Source organism: Danio rerio, chromosome 21 (genome assembly GCF_049306965.1).
Source record: "Danio rerio strain Tuebingen ecotype United States chromosome 21, GRCz12tu, whole genome shotgun sequence".
Classification (NCBI taxonomy): Eukaryota; Metazoa; Chordata; class Actinopteri; order Cypriniformes; family Danionidae; genus Danio; species Danio rerio.
Genome location: NC_133196.1, coordinates 46,005,001 through 46,020,503, shown reverse-complemented (window position 1 = coordinate 46,020,503; position 15,503 = coordinate 46,005,001). Strand labels below are relative to the sequence as shown.

Below are 15,503 nucleotides of genomic sequence, written 5' to 3'. Positions count from 1 at the left end.
ATATATATATATTTTTTTTTTTTTTTTTTTAAATTTATATTATATATATATATATATATATATATATATATATATATATATATATATATATATATATATATATATATATATATATATATATATATATATATATATGCTGTCGCCTCACAGCAAGAAGGTCACTTGTTCAAGCCTCGGCTGGGTCAGTTGGCATTTCTGTGTGGAGTTTGGAGTGTGTGGAGGGTAGAAGTGAACATTTCCAAAATATCTTTTCCCTGAGTTACTCTAAGATTCATAAGCTCTCTTTATTAATATTCCAAATCTATTCCTTTTTTTAATAAGGTATGTTCTTGCTTCGGATGGCAAGATAATTAATATTACACCATTTCAGAAAGGAAACGGCAGTGCGAAGTAGCCATCTACGTCTAGGGCTGCACTCTTTCACCTTTCAAAGTTATAACCTGCCAAAATCGCTCAAGCAGAATAAGGGCCCAGGGTACGTTAGTCGAATGGCAAGCCTCGGTGAGAACAAAGAGGGAAAAAGAATGATATGAAATCCTCGGGGAGAGCTTGTTCAGACTGCTAAATTTGCTACCAGGGCTGGCAGCTGTTGTTAAGGTAGCAAATGGTGTTAGTGAGAGAGGTTCAAGGTAAGAGTGTGGTAAAGACTACTTAGACGGCTTGACATATGAGACTTCTCTCCATCAACAGCGTAAGTACTTTCACCAGAATGGAAAAAAGCCCAAAAACAAAGTGAGCTGAGTCATTGTTGCTATTTACATGAACAACACTTTTAAACAAATCTGAAATGCTCAAATAGGCACAGAGTTTTATTACTAACTGAGTGAATTGTGCAGTGTGTGGTGTGTGTGTGTGTGTGTGTGTGTGTGTGTGTGTGTGTGTGTGTATGTGAGAGAGAGAGAGTGTTTAATTGACATTTTACTGAAATGTGTAAATAAAAATTAACCCCTAACCTATTACAAGATATATACTGTACTCCTCCTCAAGAATATTGCTTATATAAGTCTGTGGAATTTCCAGAGAATACTAGACTAAATAGAGCAATAGAAAAAAAGATCAGAGATGAAGGAAAGAGAGATGGCACATTTAAAGTGTCTGTGTAAAGAGTGAGAACAGGACAGAGGTTGGGTTGCAAACAATTGAACATAAGCTCTTAAGATGAAGTGTAAGTGTTTGTGTGTTGCTTAGTTAGTTTTTGACATCCTTGATGGTAGTTGGGTTGAAGTGGTGGTTGGTTGGTAAATTTGATTGGTATGGTTACGTTTGGGTGGTTGGTTAGTTAGTTGGATTGGATGGGTTTGGTGTGGGTGTTTGGTTACTTTGGTTTAGATTGGATTGGATTGGATTGGATTGGTTTGGTTTGGTTTGGTTTGGTTTGGTTTGGTGTGGGTGGTTGGTTTGGTTTGGTTTGGTTTGGTTTGGTTTGGTTTGGGTGGTTGGGTTGGTTTGGTTTGGTTTGGTTTGGTGTGGGTGGTTGGTTGGTTGGGTTTGTTTTGGATGGGATGGTTTGGTGTGGTTCATTGGTTGGTTGATTTGGTTTGGTTTGGTGTGGGTCGTTGGTTGGTAGGTAGCTTTGGTTTGGTCTGGTGTGGGTGGGTGAGGGGTTGGTTGGTTTGGTTTGTTTTGGTGAGGGTGGTTGGTTGTGTTTGGTTTGGTTTGGTTTGGTTTGGTTTGGGTGGTTGGTTGGTTGGTTGGTTGGTTTGGTTTGGTTTGGTTTGGTTTGTTTTGGTGAGGGTGGTTGGTTGTTGGTTTGGTTTGGTTTGGTTTGGTTTGGTTTGGTTTGGTTTGGTTTGGTGTGGGTGGGTGGGTGGTTGGTTAGTTGGTTTGGTTTGGTTTGTTTTGGTGAGGGTGGTTGGTTGGTTGGTTGGTTGTTTGTTTGTTTTGGTTTGGTTTGGTGTGGGTAGTTGGTTGGTTGGTTGGTTGGTTGGTTGGTTGGTTTGGTTTGGTTTGGTTTGGTTTGGTGAGGGTGGTTGGTTGTTTGGTTTGGTTTGGTTTGGTTTGGTTTGGTTTGGTTTGGTTTGGTTTGGTGTGGGTGGTTGGTTGGTTGGTTGGTTTGGTTTGGTTTGGTTTGGTGTGGTTGTGGTTGTGGTGGTTGGTTTGGTTTGGTTTCGTTTGTTTTGGTGAGGGTGGTTGATTATTTGTTTGGTTTGGTGTGGGTGGGTGGTTGGTTGGTTGGGTTTGGTTTGGTTTGGTGTGGTTGTGGTGGTTGGTTTGGTTTGGTTTCGTTTTTTTGGTGAGGGTGGTTGATTGTTTGTTTAGTTTGGTTTGGTGTGGGTGGGTGGTTGGTTTGTTGGTTTTGTTTGGTGTGGTTGGTTTGCTTTGGTTTGGGTGGTTAGTTTGTTAGTTTGGTTTTATGTGGGTTGGTGGGTTTTTTGGTTGGTTGGTTAGTTTGGTTTAGTGTGGGTGAGTGGATGGTTTGATTTGGTTTTGGTTTGATGTTGGTTGGTTGGTTGGTTTGATTTGGTTTAATTTAGATGGTTGATTGGTAAATTTGTTGGTTGGTGTGGTGTTATTTGCTGTGCTGTGCTGTGGTTTGGTTTGGTGTGGTGTGGTTGGTTTGGTGTTGTTGGTTGGGTGTTTGATTTTGTGTGGGCTTGTTAGTTGGTTGGTTGGTTGGTTGGTTGGTTGGTTGGTTGAGTGGGTGGTTGGTTGGATGGATGGTTAGGTGGGTGTTTGGGTGGTTGGTTGGTGGGGTGATTGATTCCTTGATTGGTGGTCATTCATTTATTTCTTGAACTAAATCCAACAAGGCACCTGGTAGTTGTATTGTTTTTCCATTCTAAAGGTAGTGAATTTACAAATAATAAATATCATATTCAACTCAATAAAAAGTACAAAACAAACAAATAAATAAATAAATAAATAATTTAACTGCATAATCAAATAAAATACTTGCTGAACATTTCTCCAAAATAGTAAACTTGCTCGACTGCTCACCTAGTACAGGTCTTTTGACTATTAGTTTCACCAAATAGAACTATAATAATAGGAGAAGAGTTTTTTATTAATAATAGAAAAAAAGCACGGTTGCTTTAGTAAATGCATATGTAGTGTAGATGGTATATGTGTTCAGATTCTATGAAGCACTGAATTTTTAGCATCACGACTTTTTTTTTTTAAAATCTTGTTTTTATGTTTCTGAAAGTGTTTCTAAAAACGTTTTACAAAGTAAAAATACAAATCTGCAAACGTGACATGCTACTACTGGACTCATGCAATCATTTTACTATAACAGCATCTGTCAGACAACATACCAAAATAAAAAAATTAAAAACAAAACGAAAACACTGGCGTTTTTCTTTAATAAAGTATTGAAGCATCTCAACAATTCCAAAAAAAAAATCAAACAATTTTTAATTAACAGTGCTTGTTATACAGCCTAAATTAAGAACAATTTTGCACAAAAACTAGTTTTAATTGCACATTTGATCATAAATGATGCATTTGACCTCAAGTGACAAAAACTGCAAAGTGTAGTGAACTTGAGCAGAAACTTAGACATTATCCTACTCTCACTGTGTTGTTAACGCAGATTTATGAGGCACTTGGTAACTCATAATATCATTTTAATGATGCATTTCTTTACTTCAGCAAGATAGTTCAACTAATGCAGGGCTAATTATACCATAATTAGTTATACATAAAGAGCATATCTCAATCTAATTAGTAGATGCCCTCATGCATATTCATATAATCAAGCATGAGTGAATATAATAGCTTGAGAACTTGCATATAAAGAGCCAAAAAGTGGTGGTACAGTTTTGTAAGGAATGTTTTCTAATTGTACAACACTTTTAATGTTAATGACAGTCAAAAGGTCAAAGGTCCAGACTGTGTTCGTAGGTCAAGTCTAGTCAAATCTAGTTGACAGTAGTATTGTACATTTTACTTATTATTTTTACTTTTTACTTATTACATTTCATATTACTTCATTCAATTTGTTTTTTTCATTAATTCGTAGTGCTGTTGCCTCACAGCAAAAAGGTCACTGGTTCGAGCCTCGGCTGGGTCAGTTGGTGTTTCTGTGTGGAGTTACCATGTTCTTCCTGTGTTCGCATGGGTTTTCTCCGGGTGCTCCGGTTTTCCTCACAGTCCAAAGACATGCGGTACAGGTAAATTGGGCAGGCTAAATTGTCTGTACTGTATGAGTGTAAATGAGTGTGTATAGATTTCTCCCAGAGGTTGCAGCTGAAAGGGCATCTGCTGCATAAAACAAATGCTTGATAAGTTAGCGGTTCACTCTGCTGTGGCGACCCCAGATTAAAAAAGGGACAAAGCCGAAAAGAAAATGAAAGAATGAATTTGTTCATTTTCCTTCAGCTTAGTCTCTGATTATCAACGGTCGCCACAGCTGAACGAACTGCCAACTTATCCAGCATCTGTTTTACGCAGTGGATGTCATTCCAGTTGCAACCCATAAACTAAAAATAATAAATATACAATCTAATAATTATAAATACATAATTTAAAAATACATCAATAAATATAAACATAGAAATTTAAAATAATAAACAATAAAAACAAAATATTAAATAATGAAAAAATTTAAATAAAAATAATATGTAAATAAAACAAAATATCCCATAATTTAAAAACAATAAATACATAATCTAAAAAAATACATACATAATTTAAAATAATAATTTTGAATATGTAAATAATAATATTATAATAAATAATACATAAATAAAAAATAAATAATCCATAACTTACAAATAATTCATACACAAATTAAAAAACAATAAATATATAATTTATAGATTAATAGAGATCCAAATTAATAAATACATAATTTAAAAATAAATTAATAAATATATGGAAATTATAATAAAAAATAATAAATAAAAAATAATATATAAATATTACAGAAATAAAATCAAAATAATCCATAATTAAAAGATGATGAATACATAATTTAAAAACAATAAATATAATTTAAAAATAATAAATACATAATTTAAAATAAATCAATAAATATATAGAAATTAAAAATAATAAACAATGCCAAATAATAAATATATTAAAATAAATAAATAAATAAATAAATAAATAAATACATACATACATACATACATACATACATACATACATACATACATACATACATACATACATACATACATACATACATACATACATACATACATACATACATAAATAAATAAATAAATAAATAAATAAATAAATAAATAAATAAATAAATAAATTCATTCATTTATTCATCCATTCATTTATTCATTCATAAAAAAAACTACTTTTCTGTTAACCACAAGGCTAAATTCTAACATGGTGTTGCAGCTTCCTGACCTAAAATGTCACACAGCAAATTGCCTTTTTTTTCTGCTGATGTCTCTGACTTCTCTTTCAAGATGAAGGTTGTATTGAGGAACAGGGGCGAAAACCCCCAAGCTCTCTTAGATGGCTTGACTGTGTGAGAAGTGCTCAGGTGCGCATTGGGATTTGCTTCTGTGCATGGAGGCGCTTCAGGGCTTAAATCAAAGCATCTTTTGCACATCTGCCACTTTAGCCTATACATTCACTGTGTAACTTCATCAATAATGCTGAAATATGTATTGTAAGGAGGTCACATATTACCCTCGATTGAAAATAGATAATTAATGAAAGTATTTTTGGACTTAAGTAGATCATTAAAAACAATTGTGTGAATTAGATACAATTTACAGTCTGTTTCCCAATAGCAACTCACCGGCCACTTTATTAGGTACACCTAATGCAAATTTCTAATCAGCCAATCACATGGCAGCAACTCAATGCACTTATGTAGACATGGTCAAGACGATCTGCTACAGTTCAAACCAAGCATCAGAATGGGAAAGAAGGTGTTTTTAATGACCTGGCATGGTTGTTGGTGCCAGACGGGCTGGTCTGAGTAATTCAGAAACTGCTGATCTACTGGGATTTTCACGCACAAACATCTCTAGGGTTTACAAAGAATGATTTGAAAAAGATAAAATATCCAGCGAGCGGCAGTTCTGTGGCATTTCTGAGTGTTCAACAAGTTTTCGCACTCATGTTACTTGCATAACAAGGAAATGTGATGAGCATTAGTAAACTTGCACATACCGAACACTCCTAACAGCCAAAATACGTTGTTAACAAGAGATCTGTTACTAAACAAGTCTCTTTGGTAAGCTGGTCAAAAGTAGGAAGATGCTAATTTCAGAGAACATTCCTGCTGTATACGATCCCAGTACATGCTGTGCACTGACAACTGCAGACTTAGCTATGCTGCCCACACAATAAAGAGATTCCTACAAGATTTTTGCCTTGTAGAGTAAAATCCGGGAACTGAATCGCAACATGATGTGTGTTTTTATGATTGCCACAGAATCTGAACAGCACATAAATATGGAAAGGACGACGGGGAGGCTTTGTGCACCCACTAAGCTCTTTTATACAGCAAACACAACATTGAATTGAAAACAAAAAAATAGCTGTCAATCAACAAACAACTGACGAAAATAAAAGCAGTGATGCAACTCCTGTCATGAGTCAGCAATCTTGACTGTCACAGACTGTGCCTCTGTAAGTTTTGAGCATCAGACCAGGTAAGCTTCTGCTTTTTTAACGCTATACATGAAGCAATGTTGGAGAAATTGACTAGTTAGTCATGCTAGTTTCCAACACCGTTTGCATTTTTCATAACAGTTTGTTTTGTAATCACTCCAATGATCACTAACTACAGCAGAAAATTCAAACGCACATTAATTAAAATATTAAGCATAGTGTTTATTGTAAATGTGGCTCATTTTCGTAGCATCAATACAAATAACCCAAACAGTTAATATCTGAGGATAATCTATTGTTAATAATAACAAGTGAACATAAAATTAATCAAATAAATACATACATACTTCCACAATCACAAGCGATCTAATCCTTACCGTGCATTTACACGGGGCTTCAGTGTCAACGCTTGACCAAGGGCGTGTCCGAAGTTGGGGCTGACGCGGTCATAATAGCAGCGTCAGCCAATAAACGTAGTTTGCAATCGGCTACTGTCTGAGCTAGGGTATTTGCATAAAGCGATCTGATTGGCTGATGCTTCCGTAGGCACTTGAAAAGTTGAGAAATCCTCAACTTCTGCAACACCGCTGAAGCAGCGCTGACGGATCCACAATTCAGGTCAGCAAAGCTTGACGTCAGCCATTGTTGACGCTGACACCCCATGCAAATGGGGCGTTACAGATCGCTGGTAAACACGCAGATCGCTATAGAATTACAATTCTGCCATTATTTGGACTGCATATCCAGTCATGCAACACTCACAAGCACCTGTTCCGGGTTTCTGCTGATTACAGAAACACACACAGAAATGTAGAGAATTGTAATAGACTGATTACATTAACTTTAAATACAGCACAGCACACACACACACACACACACACACACACACACACACACACACACACACACACACACACACACACACACACACCTATGATGAGTCTTGTTTAACTGTATTGTGAGCAATACAATGCGTTTTCCTTGCCTTGCCTCACTGTGTTAGACCCTTGCTATGTTTTGTTTGTTTGTTTGTTTGTTTGTTTGTTTGTTTGTTTGTTTGTTTGTTTGTTTGTTTGTTTGTTTGTTTGTTTGTTTGTTTGTTTGTTTGTTTGTTTGCTGCCCGGATCGATAATTAAAATGAGTAAATATATAATTTAAAAATAAAGAACAATATTTCAAGCATTATTAATTACAATAAATAAAAATCTACAATATAGAATTATGATAATAAAATTAAGAATTAAGATGTACAACAAATGCAGTCTTGTACTGTATGCATTAAATGATGATGCTTTGAAGTGACGCTAAAGAAAACGAGCATATATAATATAATATAATATAATATAATATAATATAATATAATATAATATAATATAATATAATATAATATAATATAATACTATATAATATATTATAATATAATATAATATAATATAATATAATATAATATAATATAATATAATATAATATAATATAATTTAAAAATAAATAAATACTGTAAATAGAAATTAAAAATAATAAATGCATAATTTAAAAATAAATAAACATATCACATTTTAAAATAATAATATATATATATATATATATATATATTAAATAATAAATAAATAAAAATAATATGTAAATAAAAACTAAATAATCCATAATAAAAAATACTTTTAATAAAAATTAAAAATCATAAATACATAATTTAAAAATAATAAAATAATAATAAATAATACATAAAAAGTAAATGATACATGATTTACAAATAATTAAAACATAAATTAAAAATAATAAATATATAATCTCAAACTAATAAATACATAATTAAAAAATAAATAAATCAATAAATATATGGAAATAAAATAAATAAACAATAAATACAAAATAATAATATAACATAATACTATAATATAATATAATATAATATAATATAATATAATATAATATAATATAATATAATATAATATAATATAATAAAATATAATATAATATAATATAATATAATATAATATAATATAATAGTATGAAGTAAAATATTATATTATTATAAGACTATTAATGTTTAGACTTTTTAGAAGATTTTGGCTATTTAATGTTAATGTACCCCGTCAAGATCACCTTACCACAGCCCGTTTTTCTGGTATCTGCCACTTGCTCTGATGTATGTCTGTATGGTATTTCTACATTAAATATTATTTGTTTTGGGAACTTAACCCTGGTTCTTTAGTTTTATTCATCTGTTTGCTGCAGAGCAAAGGTATATCTATGACTGTCTCTCTAGGCCATATAATAGGTATTTTTATTAAATACTATTGTTCAATAAAAAGTACTTTCTATAACAATAGTGTTTAATAATACAGCAGTTGGAAAACTGCGATTGTAGATGACACCAAGTGACTATTAACTCCAGTTCCTTTGTTGCTAGTTCTAGCTCTAATATGCAATGCATCTAAACACAATAGTGTCTGCCTAATACATTATTCATACTGCTACTTTATGATGAAAAAGAGAATGCAATTTCCCAATGATAGATAAAACTCAAACTGGAATAGTTTTCTGTAAATAAATGCATGTATGTATGTGCAAGTATTATTATTATTATTATTAATATTATTATTATTAGATGTACTTGCTGTATAAACCACATTTATTGCTGATTTATTTTATCTGGTATTTAAGAGTCCACTTTGATATCCGCTGTTCTTTTGTTATGCAGGGAGCCTTTGAGTAAGACAAATGAGACTGGCCTCCACAAGTATCCATCACCTTGAGGCGCACTGAAATGTTACTGAGGGACAATTTACATACACTGTCTAGCACGTACTAAATGTGCTGGAGGTTACAGCATAACACAACTGAGGGAGAAAACGGCAATTCAATAGAAGATAAATTAACTAGGAGAGAATATTCACAAGAGCTGTGTCCATTAGTGGGAGCATTATTCTGAATGCTTATAGCCATAATCAAAGTAATTACTCACTTAATTACTTAATTAAGAATAAATAATAATATTCATAATAATAATAATAATAAATTATAATAATACAATAACAACAACAACAACAACAACTACTACTACTATTACTACAACAACTATATTAATAATAATTTTAATGATAATAATAGCAACAATAACAACAATATTAATAATAATAATAATAATGTAATAAAAACAATAATAATAGTAACAATGATAATAATTCAATAATAATAATAATAATAATAATAATAATAATAATAATAATAATAATAATAATTTAATAATAACAATAATAATAATAATAATAATAATAATAATAATTCTATTTTTCTTCTGCTTCTGCTTCTTTTTTCTTCTTTTATTATTTATAATAAATAAATAAAGTACTTATGCAATTAATTTTAAATATTAATAATAATAATAATAAATAAAAATTTCATAACATTATTATTATTTTTTTATTTATTTTTTTAGTATTATTATTATTAACAATCAATTAACCATTTATTTAAAAAATATGATTATGTTATCTGAGAACTTTCTGACCTCAGAGCTCTTCATGCCGTAAATACAGATTATTGACATTTTAAAGAAGTGTGTTTGCTACGTTTGTACAATTTGTCTTAAGTAAAATCAGTGTACATTGAGACTATATCCCCCTTTTCCTTTTCCTCCATGTGTTCAAAATAATGAACACATTTTCGCATTGACTGCATGATTTATAGACTACTTTTGTTTAAATTTAGCAATTTATTTTTTAAAAGCTAATTAATTTAACTAAAAAGTTACTCACAGTCTGTTTTCAAAGAAGTAACTCAAATATTGTTACTTCGTTTTTTAAACAATGCATTGCTTTACTCGTTACTTAGAAAAGCAATAGTATACGTTACTCAAGCTACCCCCAACACTGAACTTGTCTGTTGTCTGTTATTTGTTTATATATATATATATATATATATATATATATATATATATATATATATATATATATATATATATATATATAAATAATGGGTTGTTTTTTCTTTGCCACTGCTTTTGTTCTCTTCCTGCTTCTCAATGCGAAAGTAATAACATTTTGTGACAGTCTCTCATTTAATAATGCATTCCATTTACTAGTCCGTCTGTCCATGATGAAAAGCACCGGGTGAAGCACTGGCCATGGTACATTAGCATTTACATCCAAACGAACCTTGCTGAGCTGAATGACTAAAGGGGCAATTCCCACACCGAAAGCTTGCTTTTTAAAAAGTGATACAGGAGTAGTCTTCAGAGAGTTTTAAAAGCTGAACTTCTATCTATGTTTTAAAAGCTTAATGTCATGTGCAAAATGCTGAAAACACAAAACCAAACATTGAAACAAGTCAATCACCAAAGGTGACCATCTAAAATGATTATATAACTAAGGTCAAGTCAGGCTCAAGTTTCTTTACACTCAAGACATTTTGCTTGCTGTTTGTTCAGACTACTTGAGTGGTAAAATGAGTGGAAACAATGGAATGCGTATTTATTTATCGTGTATGACCATACACCCAAAGTGCTTCACAATCCTGAAGGGGGGTCTCTCCACACCACCACCAGAGTGCAGCTCCACTTAGATGATGGGACTGCAGCCACAGGACAAAGGCGCCGGTGTGCTCACCACACACCAGCTATAGGTGGATTGGAGAGACAGTGATAGGGCCAGTTCAGTGGATGGGGATGATTGGGGGAATTTAGCCAGGACCACCGGGGTTACACTCCAACTCTTTACGAGAAATGCCATGGGATTGGATTGAACGACCACAGAGAGTCAGGACCTTGGTTTAAAGGGCACAAAGATTACCCCTTTTCTCATATTTATTATTTATGATTATTATTATTAAGTCTTTTGTGTCCCCAGAATGTGTCTGTAAAGTTTCAGCTCAAAACACCCATCAGAGTATTTATTATAGCTGTTTAAAGTGTCTGCATTATAGCTGGGAAAAGGTTGTTGCTGTTTTTTTGCAATGGCCTTTAAGGCTAGTCATACCCGCCCACCGTTCCCACGTGCCCGTCAGCAGCATGCCTCAATCGCCACCCTCGGCTGCCTCAGGAAGCAGATCTCACGAAACGTTTGTGAGAAATACTACAGTAAGAACTTTACCAATCAGTATTTGATGCATTTTTGTTTTTGCAGTGTTCTTGCTGTGAGGCAACAGTGCTAGCCACTCAGAAAAAAGAAGGGGGGGGGAAGCTTCAAGACGAAGATAACTGGAGTGAAAAACTCTGGTTATTTATAATACTTCCGTAATCATCTAATAGGGCAGATTACGGAGCTAATAATGAGCCAGTTATGTTGATCATAAGCACGTGATCCTCGAAATTAGTTTATGAATAAACCCCACTTATTCACCTTATTCTCAGCTGACGAGCGGGCGCTGCCATTTGAATGTTTTTGTCTCGCGACTTCTGGTCACATTCACTTCCATTCATTTTTTGACGTTAACAACTGCTCGTTACGCTGCTTGATGTTGCAATTTGATATTTTCTTATTATATTATGCTACTTGGTCTGTGTAGTCATGCAAACATTTGTTTGTTGAGCAAGTAGTTTGGCCATTTTCTGCCGTTTATTATTCCTAGTCATTTCTCCCATAGTCGACTGAATCGGAAGTTCTAAGACAATCGCGAAAACAGGCGCACTTCAGCATTTTAGAATAAGGTCAATAAAAGACAGAACTAATTGGACAACAAGGAACAGCTGGAAACAAAGAGTGATCACGTGAGCAGGGATACAGGAAATGAAACCAAAAAACAAAACAAGAGCTAGCGCCCTCAAGAGTCCACATGAGGGCAATGCCGCAGGTGTGACAATGACACTGCAGGTTAAAACAGGTTAAAAAGTGAGAGACATTTTCCTTCAAACCTTTGTACATTCTTTTACAGGAAAAAAAATATTTGTTTGTTTTACAAATATTGGTTTTGCTTTATTTTACATAAAAAACATAATAATACAATAAAGTGTTGTTAATTCTGTTCAATTTGTTTTTTTTTCATAATAAAACACTACAAAAAGTATGGATAAGCGAAACGTTAAAGTACTGAACCGATAAAAGGTATTGATCAAAGTAGTAATACCGTTAAAACCTTAACGATACCCATCGCTAACGCCCAATTCACACGGGGCTTCAGTGTCAACACTTGACTGAAGGCGTGTCTGAAGTTGGGGGTGAAGCATTCATCATAGAAGCGTCAGCCAATGAAATTCAGTTACCAATAGGCCACTGTCTGAGCTGGTGTATTTGCATACAGTGATCTGATTGGCTGACGCTTCCGTCGGCACTTGAAAAGTTGAGCTAGTCGAAAACCTCTGAAGTGGCGCCGATGGATCCACAATGCAGTTCAAAGTGAATGGGAAGCGTTGACGCTGATGCCCCGTGTAAATGGGGTGTAATTGTTACAGGTTGTCTTCAACATGTTTTATTCTGTGTTAAGCATTTACATTTACATTTAGTCATTTAGCAGACGCTTTTATCCAAAGCGACTTACAAATGAGGACAAGGAAGCAATTTACACAACCAAGAGCAACAATGAATAAGTGCTATAAGCAAGTTTCAGGTCTGTAAAGTCTAAGAAGGGAAGTATTAGTAGTATTAGTATTAGTTTTGTTTGTTTTTTTTTTTTTTGTACAGTTAGTGTGATATTCAGAGAGGCAATTACAGATTAGGAAGTGTAGTGGAGACTAAAAGATTGAGCGTGAGCGTTCGCGAAAGTGATTTCTTCCCCCTTTGGGATGGAACCACGAGGCGACGTTCATTCACAAAAGTTTCTGGAGGGCACATAGATCTGCAGAAGCGAGATCAGATAAGAAGGAGCAAGGCCAGAAGTAACTTTGTAGGCAAACATCAGAGCTTTGAATTTGATGCCAGCAGCAACTGGCAGCCGGTGCAAACGGACTAGCAGCGGAGTGACATGTGCTCGTTTAGGTTCATTGAAGACCACTCGTGCTGCTGCGTTCTGGAGCAGTTGAAGAGGCTTGATAGAGTTAGCTGGAAGCCCAGCTAGTAGAGAGTAACAGTAATCCAGTTTGGAGAGAACAAGAGCTTGAACAAGGAGTTGAGCTGCATGTTCAGGTAAGAAGGGTCGGATCTTTCTGATGTTATAGAGTGTGAATCTGCACGATCGAGCAGTTCTAGAGATGTGGTCAGAGAAGTTTAGTTGGTCATCAATCGTTACTCCAAGGCTTTTCACCATTTTGGATGCAGTAATGGTTGCCCCGTCCATCTGGATTGAAAAGTTATGGTGTAGAGTAGCTGGGTATCATCAGCATAGCATGATGAAAGCAGAATAAAGAAACTCATAAAGCTTTGGAACCACTTGAAAGTGAGTAAACAGAGAGTACATTTTCATTTTTCAGTGAACTATCCCTTTAAGAATGCCTTTGTTTCCTCTTCTGCACACATGGCTTGAATTCCCTTTGAGAATCCCTCTTGCATTTGAAATATTCAACACAGTTCCATGTATCCCGTAACTCCGCAGACCAAAAGCGGTAATGACATAGTTCAAAGGAAGTTACATCACAAGTTAAAGAGGGGAACCACGACGGATCCAAGACTGCAGGACAGCTGACGCACTACAAAATTTGACAGGATGTTTTTCCAACTCCTGAGAGCAACACAACAGCTCAGACAGAATAATGAGCCGGACTCTTTTTGATCAGACTGCGCGGTTTAGTGACAGATGAGATGGCGTCGGACACTAGCACGCTAATAACCGAAAGAGCTAAACGGCCTGGGCGATAATATGCCAGATTTTAATAACCAATGAATCACGCTCTGAAACAATTGGCTAAATGCTCTTTGCTCCAGAGAAAGGAGATGAGAGGTTATGTAATGCCAAACTACCAGCGCACAGCCAACAAGCCATGTGCTAAAAGATCCAACTGAGAGATGAGAGCGAGGGGGGCTATAAAATGATCCAACTTCTTTCCCAAGGCAGCCCGGGGGGGATTTTTATTAAGCTGGATCTTTGCTGGAGTAGTTAATAGTTTGGAGAAAGGCAGTGCTTCAATAAATCCGTATTATCTCCTCATTAGCGGCTACATTTTCGTGTCAAAGGTAAATCTGTGGGACAGTCGGGTCGATTTTATTTCCTGCGCACCTCCGGAGAGTTCTCGGTTATAGCTCATTTAGGTATTTTGTCGCCGATATTTTCTCTAAAAAATCAATTACTCTGAAATACACAGGTTTCAAACTGAGATTTATATATGTTTTGGGGAGTTTCTGCTAAATAGCAGGGAACTGTCTATTTTATTTTACAAATATATTATAAATTAAACATATCTAAAATGTATGCCATATAAAAATGTATATAATACTGCATGTGTGTGATGGTATTAATATATTAATGTGCACCTATGGACCATTTCAGTGTCATCATGTCATTGGCCTGTGAAGATTTCCTGCTTGTTTAATTCAATCATAACTTAAAGGGCACCTATGATGAAAATCATCTTTTGTAAGCTGTTTGGACAGAACTTTGTGCAGGTTTAGAGTTTCCACAGTCATATTAAGGTGATACAAAAACAATATATTTTTTTTTTCTTACATTAAAATAAGATCCAAATCCCTCTTTTTTTGAGGACGACCGCAAAGTGATGCTGGGGTGTGGTTTCCCGGCCCACAAGTTTGATTGACAGCCGCGTAATAACATGTCTCCATAGTAATGCAAATAATCATATCCACAAGACAGGACATGCGCAATGCAACTGGGATTAAAAGATCTGTTCTGTAATCATCAATCATCAAATGTGATCAAGATTTTTTTATTAGAAATTAATAATAATAATAATAATAATAATAATAATAATAATAATAATAATAATAATAATACAATAATGATAACAAATAATAATAATAATAATAATAATAATAATAATAATAATAATAATAATGAAAATAATAATAATAACAAATAACGTTATTATTATTATTATTATTATTATTATTACTATTAATAATAATAATAATAATAATAATAATAATAATAAT

At 33.9% G+C, this 15,503-nt stretch overlaps 2 protein-coding genes and 1 long non-coding RNA gene across 6 annotated transcripts in view; 1 reads left to right on the top strand and 2 right to left on the bottom strand.

Moving 5' to 3' along the window:
- The window catches only part of LOC141379919 (uncharacterized), a 62,279-nt gene extending 60,516 nt beyond the window's left edge, over positions 1 to 1,763 (top strand). The window contains exon 3 of the long non-coding RNA XR_012396943.1: positions 1,602 to 1,763. This is a non-coding gene — a long non-coding RNA (uncharacterized lncRNA). The remainder of the gene's footprint in view (positions 1 to 1,601) is intronic.
- Positions 1 to 15,503, bottom strand: part of sh3pxd2b (SH3 and PX domains 2B) — an 897,647-nt gene that overhangs the window by 502,417 nt on the left and 379,727 nt on the right. The gene's annotated exons all lie outside the window — the stretch shown is intronic.
- The window catches only part of gabrb2b (gamma-aminobutyric acid type A receptor subunit beta2b), a 151,824-nt gene that overhangs the window by 65,059 nt on the left and 71,262 nt on the right, over positions 1 to 15,503 (bottom strand). The gene's annotated exons all lie outside the window — the stretch shown is intronic.